This window comes from Oncorhynchus masou, chromosome 31 (assembly GCF_036934945.1).
Source record: "Oncorhynchus masou masou isolate Uvic2021 chromosome 31, UVic_Omas_1.1, whole genome shotgun sequence".
NCBI lineage: Eukaryota > Metazoa > Chordata > Actinopteri > Salmoniformes > Salmonidae > Oncorhynchus > Oncorhynchus masou.
Window position 1 is genome coordinate 47,463,035 of NC_088242.1, and position 8,900 is coordinate 47,471,934.

General features: G+C 38.9%; 1 protein-coding gene across 3 annotated transcripts in view; it reads right to left on the reverse strand.

The window, feature by feature from the left end:
• The window catches only part of LOC135524030 (pleckstrin homology domain-containing family A member 5-like), a 103,656-nt gene extending 99,490 nt beyond the window's left edge, over positions 1-4,166 (reverse strand). For all 3 annotated transcript variants that reach the window (XM_064951157.1, XM_064951159.1, XM_064951158.1), the window contains exon 1: positions 3,863-4,166. The gene's annotated coding sequence lies outside the window, so the exon portion shown is untranslated. The remainder of the gene's footprint in view (positions 1-3,862) is intronic.
• Between the last annotated feature and the right edge of the window lie 4,734 nt (positions 4,167-8,900).

The following is an 8,900-nucleotide window of genomic DNA, read 5'->3' on the forward strand; positions in this document are numbered from 1 at the left end:
GCAGGGGGTTTGAGGAGAGCGGAAATAATCTTCCTCAGCCTTTTCTCTACTGATCCCGAGTGAAAGATTTACTCCTATTAATATTTTTTTCTCCAAACACTATACATATACCTTGGCCTAAACATCAGCGCCACAGGTAACTTCCACAAAGCTGTGAACTATCTGAGAGACAAGGCAAGAAGAGCCTTCTATGCCATCAAAAGGAACACAAAATTCGACATACCAATTAGGATCTGGCAAAAAATACTTGAATCAGTTATATAACCCTTTATAGATGTGAGGTCTGGGGTCCGTTCACCAACCAAGAATTCACAAAATGGAACAAACACCAAATTGAAACTTTGCATGCAGAATCCTGAAAAAATATCCTGTTTACAATGTCAAACGCCAAATAATGCATGCAGAGCAGAATTAGGCTGATACCCGCTAATTATCAAAAATTCAGAAAAGAGCTGTTAAATTCTACAACCACCGAAAAGGAAGCGACTCCCAAACCTTCCATAATAAAGACCTTAAGAGAGATGAACCTGGAGAAGAGTCCCCAAAGCAAGCTGGTCCTGGTGCTCTGTTCACAAACAGACTGCACAGAGCCCCAGGACAGCAACAAAATTAGACCCAACCAAATCATGAGAAAACAAAAAGATAATTAATTGACACATTGTTTTTTGTGAATTCTTTCCAGAGCAAATAATGCTATTTGGCCCTAAACAGAGAGTACTCAGTGGCAGAACACCTGACCACTGTGACTGACCCAAACGTAAGGAACGCTTTGACTATGTACAGATTCAGTGAGCATAGCCTTGTTATTGAGAAAGGCTGCCGTATGTGCACACTGCCCATAACATGAGGTGAAAATTGAGCTGCACTTCTGAATCTCCTGCCAAATGTATGATCATATTAGAGACACATATTTCCCTCAGATTACACAGATCCACAATGAGATTTATTTTTTAAAGTTTGATAAACTCCCATATCTACTGGGGGAAATACCACAGTGTGCCATCACAGAAGCAAGATTTGTGACGTGCTGCCACAAGAAAAGGACAACAAGTGAAGAACAAACACCATTGTAAATACAACCCATATTTATGTTTATTTATGTTCAATTTTGTACTTTAACCATTTTCATATTATTACAACACTGTACAGTCGTGGCCAAAAGTTGAGAATAACACAAATATTAATTTTCACAAAATCTGCTGCCTCAATTTGTATGATGGCAATTTGCATATACTCCAGAATGTTATGAAGAGTGATCAGATGAATTGCAATTAATTGCAAAGTCCTTGGAATCATTGTTCTTCCTCTGTCAATCATGGTTAACTTACAAGAAACACATGCCTTCATCATTGCTTTGCACAAAAAAGGGCTTCACAGGCAAGGATATTGCTGCCAGTAAGATTGCACCTAAATCAACCATTTATGGGATCATCAAGAACTTCAAGGAGAGCGGTTCAATTGTTTTGAAGAAGGATTCAGGGCGCCAAAGAAAGTCCAGCAAGCGCTAGGACCGTCACCTAAAGTTGATTCAGCTGCGGTATTGGGGCACCACCAGTACAGAGCTTGCTCAGGAATGGCAGCAGGCAGGTGTGCGTGCATCTGAGAGATGCGAAAGGTGAAGACTTTTGGAGGATGGCCTGGTGTCAAGAAGGGCAGCAAAGAAGCCACTTCTCTCCAGGAAAAACATCAGGGACAGACTGATATTCTGCAAAAGGTACAGGGATTGGACTGCTGAGGACTGGGGTAAAGTCATTTTCTCTGATGAATCCCCTTTCCGATTGTTCGGGGCATCCGTATAAAGGCTTGTCCGGAGAAGACAAGGTGAGCGCTACCATCAGTCCTGTGTCGTGCCAACAGTAAAGCATCCTGAGACTATTCATGTGTGGGGTTGCTTCTCAGCCAAGGGAGTTGGCTCACTCACAATTTTGCCTAAGAATACAGCCATAAATAAAGAATCATACCAACACATCTTCCGAGAGCAACTTCTCCCAACCATCCAGAAACAGTTTGGTGACAAACAATGCATTTTCCAGCTTGATGGAGAACCTTGACATAAGGCAAAAGTGATAACTAAGTTGCTCGGGGAACAAAACATATTATTTTGGGTCCATGGCCAGAAAACTCCCCAGACCTTAATCCCAATGAGAACTTGTGGTCAATCCTTAAAAAGGAGAAACAAAAACCCACAAATTCTGACAAACTCCAAGCATTGATTATGCAAGAATGGGCTGCCATCAGTCAGGATGTGGCCCAGTAGTTAATTGACAGCATGCCAGGGCAGATTGCAGAGGTCTTGAAAAAGAAGGGTCAACACTGCAAATATTGACTCTTTGCATCAACTTCATGAAATTGTTAATAAAAGCCTTTGACACTTATGAAACGCTTGTAATTATACTTCAGTATCTGACAAAATTATCTAAAGACACTGAAGCAGCAAACTTTGTGAAAATGTATATTTGTATTATTCTCAAAATTTTTGGCCACAACTGACATTTGAAATGTCTTTATTATTTTGGAACTTCTGTGAGTGTCATGTTTACTGTTGATTTTTATTGTTTATTTCACTTTTGTTTCTTATCTATTTCACTTGCATTGGCAATGGTAACATATGTTTCCCATGCCAATAAAGCCCCTTGAATTGAATTGACAGAGGGTGCAGCTATACTATTAGAGGAGTAATTTTCAGGTCATTGATCTGAGGCATAGATAGAGAGAGTGGGTGGGAAACTAATGCTGCAATTATGGCCAAATTGACAGTAAATAACAGACAACTTCCTGCTTTTCACGGAGAAAAACAAAATAAATCATGATTAGGTCATAAAGCTTTGGAATGCAGTCTGGAAAAACTTTTCCCTGTATTCCAAGAGCTCTTGAAAACATATGCTCTATCCATCAATAAACTGTAGGTCGAACATTTTGAAAATGGCACAGCAATAACAGCTTTGCTAATTTGCATTTGAGACACAATAATGACATCCCTATGTAATAAAATACAAACAAAATGTAGAAGCAACAGTCACAGCCATTCACCAGTGAACTAAACACATTTTGCAACTGACATCAAGAGTTGAACAACATTCAACACATCGACAAAACATTATGCATACTCTACGCAAACAAAGATAACAGGTTTTCAAACCTGCAGAGGTCTGGAGTGTTTTCTTATATTCGCCTTTAGACAGAGAGAGGGGGGGGGGTATCTGTACTCTACTATTTATATTTTTAACAACTTCTACTTCACCACATTCCTAGATAAAATAATGTACTTTTTACTACATACATTTTCCCTGACACCCAAAAGTAATCGTTACAGTTTGAATACAGGACAGAAAATGGTCCAATTCACACACCTATCAAGAGAACATCATTGGTCATCCCTTCCCCCTCTGGTCCGGCGGACTAACTAAACACAAATGCTTAATTTGTAAATGATGTCTGTGTTGGAGTGTGCCCATGGCGATCCGTAAATAAAACATATTAATATACATGCCTTATATTGCTTAATATAAGGCATTTGAAATGACTAATACTTTAACTTTTACGTTCGATACTTATGTTTATCTATAACCAAATACTTTTAAACTTTCACTCAAAAAGTATTTTACTGGGTGACCTTCACTTTTATTTGAGTAATTTTCTATTAAGGTATCTTCACTTTCATCAAGTATGACAATTTGATACTTTTTCCACCACTGCCAATGCGTGAAAATGACAACATCAAAATCGCTATTACATAATGAACTCGCATCTTACTTCTATCACACACACACAATTACGCTAATGTGCTATTCCTATCTAATGCAAACACAAACAGCGCCATAAATAGCCAAACCAAGCATTGCAAAATGACACATCTACTTACAATGAAAAGCTTCCACAAAAAAATCCAGACAGGTGGTGCAATAATATCTTCGGTAATCTATTAGCGAAGAGGAATCTTCTAAACCCTTATCCAGATGCAGATCAGAACAACGGAACATCAGTTGTTGGTCGGCAGGAGAGAAACAGCAGTGTAGAAGAGTTGAAGGAAAAAATATAATAACAAGTGGAAAGATAGTTCGTTGCTAGGAAGCGTCTCCTGTGAAGAGCACTACGATGGCACAGAGCTCGCGAGGAAGTAAAGCGACACAGCTGTCAAGATGCCTGGAGCCTTGCTCCCTGCCCACGTACCATGTGGTGTGGTTGCAGCCTGGAGTAAAAATGCTGCTGAAACCTGAGAGGCAGGGTGTGTGACGTCATGCTCCAGCTCCAGTCTGAGCTCTATTCAAACCAAAGTGGCCAGCGCTCTCTCTCTGTTCCCTCTCTCAGCACAAATCCAAACAAAGGGAAAAGAGAGAGGAGTCAAAAAAACGGTTACAACAGCATTTACGGTCTCTGTGTGTGCAGGAGCCAGTGAGGGGATGCACAACCTGCATTGAGATAATCACCCTCCTATTCCCTTTAGAATTAAAGCGCACTCTTCTGTATGTCAGTTGCTCCCAGTGGCTCGTGGTCAAACCAGGGTGAGATAAAACATTTTTTAAACTTTATTTAACTAGGCAAGTCAGTTAAGAGCACGTTCTTATTTACAATGAAAGCCTAGGAATGGTGGGTTAACTGCCTTCTGCAGGGGCAGAACGACAGATTTTTACCTTGTCAACTCAGGGATTTAATCAAGCAACCTTTTGGTTACTGACCCAACACTAACCACTAGGCTACCTAGCGCCCTGATTGAGAGGAAGGTGTTACTGGAACGATGAGAGGAAGGTGTTACTAGAATGTTAATAGAAGAGAAAGATAGAGGTGTTAAAAGAACTATAATTTAAATCAGGATTAAGGAGTTTTCTGATGAAAAAATCTGCTCACAGCAATATTAGTAGGAAGGAGCCTCAATAATGACAAACTCCATAGCTGTGCTATCACCCCAACAAGTGAGTATAGAGGTTCAACTATCTAACATAATAGTGTGACTCTTTTTGCATTGACATGAAATAGGTATAAACTATACTGAAAAAAATATAAACGGAAAATGTAAAGTGTTGGTCCCATCTTTCATGCGCTTAATTAAAAGATCCCAGAAATGTTCCATATGCACAAAAAGCATATTACATTCAAATTTTCTGCAGAAATGTGTTTACAACCCTTTTAGTGAGCATTTCTCCTTTCCCAATATAATCCATCCACCTGAAGCTGATTAAACAGCATAACACAATGCCACACAACACAATGCCACAGAAATTGTGAAATTGGCATGCTGACTGAAGGAATGTCCATCAGAGCTGTTGCCAGTCAATTGAATGCTCATTTCTCTACCATAAGCCGCCTCTAAATCGAGGGTGCTGTTGCAGAGTCACATCACTGCAGCACTAGACATTTTTGCAAATGTATTAAAAAACAGATACCTTATTTACATAAGTTTTCAGAACCTTTGCTATGAGACTCAAAATTGAGCTCAGGTGCATCCTGTTTCCAATGATCATCCTTGAGATGTTTCTATAACTGTGGTAAATTCATGATTGGACATGATTTGGAAAGCTGGTGACTGTAACTGTGCAGCTGGCAACAATTTAATTACTTTTTTTGCCAGCATTTACCGACACCGACCATTTTTAACGGGTGTTGAGCGTTCGTAAATTTGTCAGTTATTCTGCGCTCTGGCACACTCAGACGAGAGTGCTCAGATATTGGAGTAGATAGCCAGAGCAAATTTACCAGCTACGTCTATCAACAGCTGTCGCAGTGACATCAAAACTTTCTATTGAAATACATAGTTACTTGCATAGCAGAGTCTTTTGTTAAGACATGTATCTATGACACTGTAGGCCTATGTGACAGTCTCATTGTATAGTTATGTTTTCCTATCACTCTGTTTAATTAACTTTGAATACTTTTGCTGGAGCAAGAAAATAAATATTGTTTATACATATCAAGTCACCTGACAATAATGGGCCACTCTCTCCTTTTATTTGCCTGTCACTCTCCTGCCATGTCTCTGACAAATCCCTTTGCTTATATTCTTTTGAGCTGCATAACCAAGTCCAAGTTCATGGGCTGGAGGAAGCATCCAAACATTTATATCAAATGCCACTCCTGGAGAAAGTGTAAACACTCCTCCTAAATTCATCACGATCACCTTCAGTCTGCACATTCTGCCTGGTGAACTTTGGAAGAGTTTAACAGGCCACATTCCATTATATTTACATAATACAATTGTTGAATTAAACATTAGATAAAAAATTCCCAATATCTAAGATAGGCCTCAAAAATGAATGTATTTAGTAGGCTATATACTCGTATGGTCTAAATGAACAAAAGCCTGAATTAACATCATAATGAAATTCTTCTTGGTTGGGGGCAGTATTCGGAAGTTTGGATGACTGAGGTGCCCAAAGTAAACTGCCTGTTACTCAGGCCCAGACGCTGGGCTCTGCATGTAATTGATAGTATTGGATAGAAAACATTCTAAAGTTTCTAAAACAGTTAAAATAATGTCTGTGAGTATAACAGAACTGATAGGCAGGCGAAAACCCGAGGAGAATCCATCCGGAATTTAGTTTTTTGAGATCACCACTCATTATAACGCTGTCTATGGAAATATAAAAGGAATACTTCCCAGATTGCACTTCATAGGGCTCCAGTAGATGTCAATAGTCTTTAGAAAGAGTTTCAGGCTTGTTTTTTGAAAAATTAGCTAGAATTTCTAGTTTTTCTAGGTGGCTCCCTTTTTGGCTGTAGTATTGTGGCGCACTTCATTACTTATCTCCGGTAATGAACATGCTATTCTCCGTCTTAAATGTTATTGATAATTTGCATATTAGGGTACCTGAAGATTGATGAGAATTGTTTGGACAAAGTTTATTGTTAACTTTCGGGATTCATTTGTCTGCATTTTGAATGACGGAAACCGGTGGATTACTGAGTCAAGCGCGCCAACTAAATATACTTTTTGGGATATAAAGAAGGACTTTATCGAACAAAAGGACCATTTGTGATGTAGCTGGAACCCTTTGGATTGCAAACAGAGGAAGATCTTCAAAAGTAAGTGATTTATTTTATAGCTATTTCTGACTTTTGTGACGTCTCTGCTTGGTTGGAAAAGATATGTAATGCTTTTGTACGCGGGGCACTGTCCTCAGATAATCGCATGGTGTGCTTTTGCTGTAAAGCCTTTCTGAAATCTGACAAAGCGGCTGGATTAACAAGAAGTTAAGCTTTTAAATGATGTAGGACACTTGTATGTTCATGAATGTTAAATATTACAAATACTGTATTTTGAATTTCGCGCTCTGCAATTTCACCGGATGTTGGCGAGGTATGACGCTAGCGCCTGGGCCTGAGTAACAGGCATTTTACTTTTAGTTACTGGGTGTATTTGTATTGATACGCCATCCAAAGGGTAATTAATAACTTCACCATGCTTAAAGGGATATTCACAGGCAGTTTTATGTTAACACATCTACCAATCAGTGTCCTTCTTTGCAAGGCATTGAAAAACCTCCCTGGTCTTTGTGGTTGAATCTATGTATAAAATTCACTACTTGATTGAAGGACCTGTGTGTGTGGGGTACAGAGATCGGGTAGTCATTTAAAACCTCTTTGGGATAGGTGGGATGCTAGTCCACCTCGTTTAAAAGCTTAACTTCTTGTTAATCCAACTGCATTGTCAGATTTCAAAAAGGCTTTACGGCAAAAGCATGCCATACAATTATCTGATGACAGCGCCCCTCTTACAAAAACATTTTCCAAACCAACAGAGGCGTCACAAAGGTCAGAAATAGTGATGAAATAAATCAGTTACCTTTGAAGATCTTCCTCTGTTTGTAATCCCAAGGCTCCCAGCTACACAACAAATGGTCATTTTGCTCGATAAAGTCCTTCTTTATATCCAAAAAAAGTCAGTTTAGTTGGCGCGTTTGATTCAGTAATCCACCCGTTCAACATGCAGACAAAGCCATCCCAAAAGTTACCAATAAACTTCGTCCAAAGAAGTCAAACAATGTTTCTAATCAATCTTCACATACTGTAATATGTAAATACACAATACAATTTAAAACGGAATGTAGTATGTACAATACCGGAGATAAATAACGAAGTGCGCGCCCTCATCCACACAAGACTACAGTCAAAATGAGAGCCACCTGAAACTACAAATCCTATCTAATTTTTCACAAAACAAGCCTGAAACCCTTTCTAAAGACTGTTGACATCTTGTGGAAGCCATAGGAACTGCAATCTGAGAGGATTTCCTTTGAATTTCCCATAGACAACCATTTGAATGGGTGGTCACCTCAACAACAAAAAACATTCTGGATGGATTCACCTCTGGTTTCACCTGTTATACACACATACTTTATTTGAACAGTTTTAGAAGTGTTTTCTATCAAAATCAAAAAAAATGTATGCATATCCTAGCGTCTGGGCCTGAGTAACAAGGCAGTTTACTTTGGGCACGTCAGTCATCCAAACTTCCGAATACTGCCCCCTATCCCAAAGAAGTTAAAAATGATGTTAACCACTATTATTGAACATGGAATGAGTCCATTCAACTTATTATGCAACTTGTTAAGCACATTTTTACTCCTGAACTTATTTAGGCTTGCCATAACAAGGGGGTTGAAAATGTATTGATTCAAGACATTTTAGGTTTACAATTTTTGATCATTTCTAAAATGTTCTACAAACAAAATTGCACCTTGGCAATATGGGGTATTATGTGTATATCAGTGATACAAAATCTAAATTTAACCCAAATTCAGGCTATAACACAACAAAATGTGGAAAAAGAAAAGGGATGTGAATACTTTCTGAAGGTACTATGTCTGCCTCAACATCTTGATTTTTAAAAATTCCAACCCACAATATAATTGTTCTGAACCATGAACCGACCTCTCAGGTTGAAAGAATGTTTTCATTCCACCCAC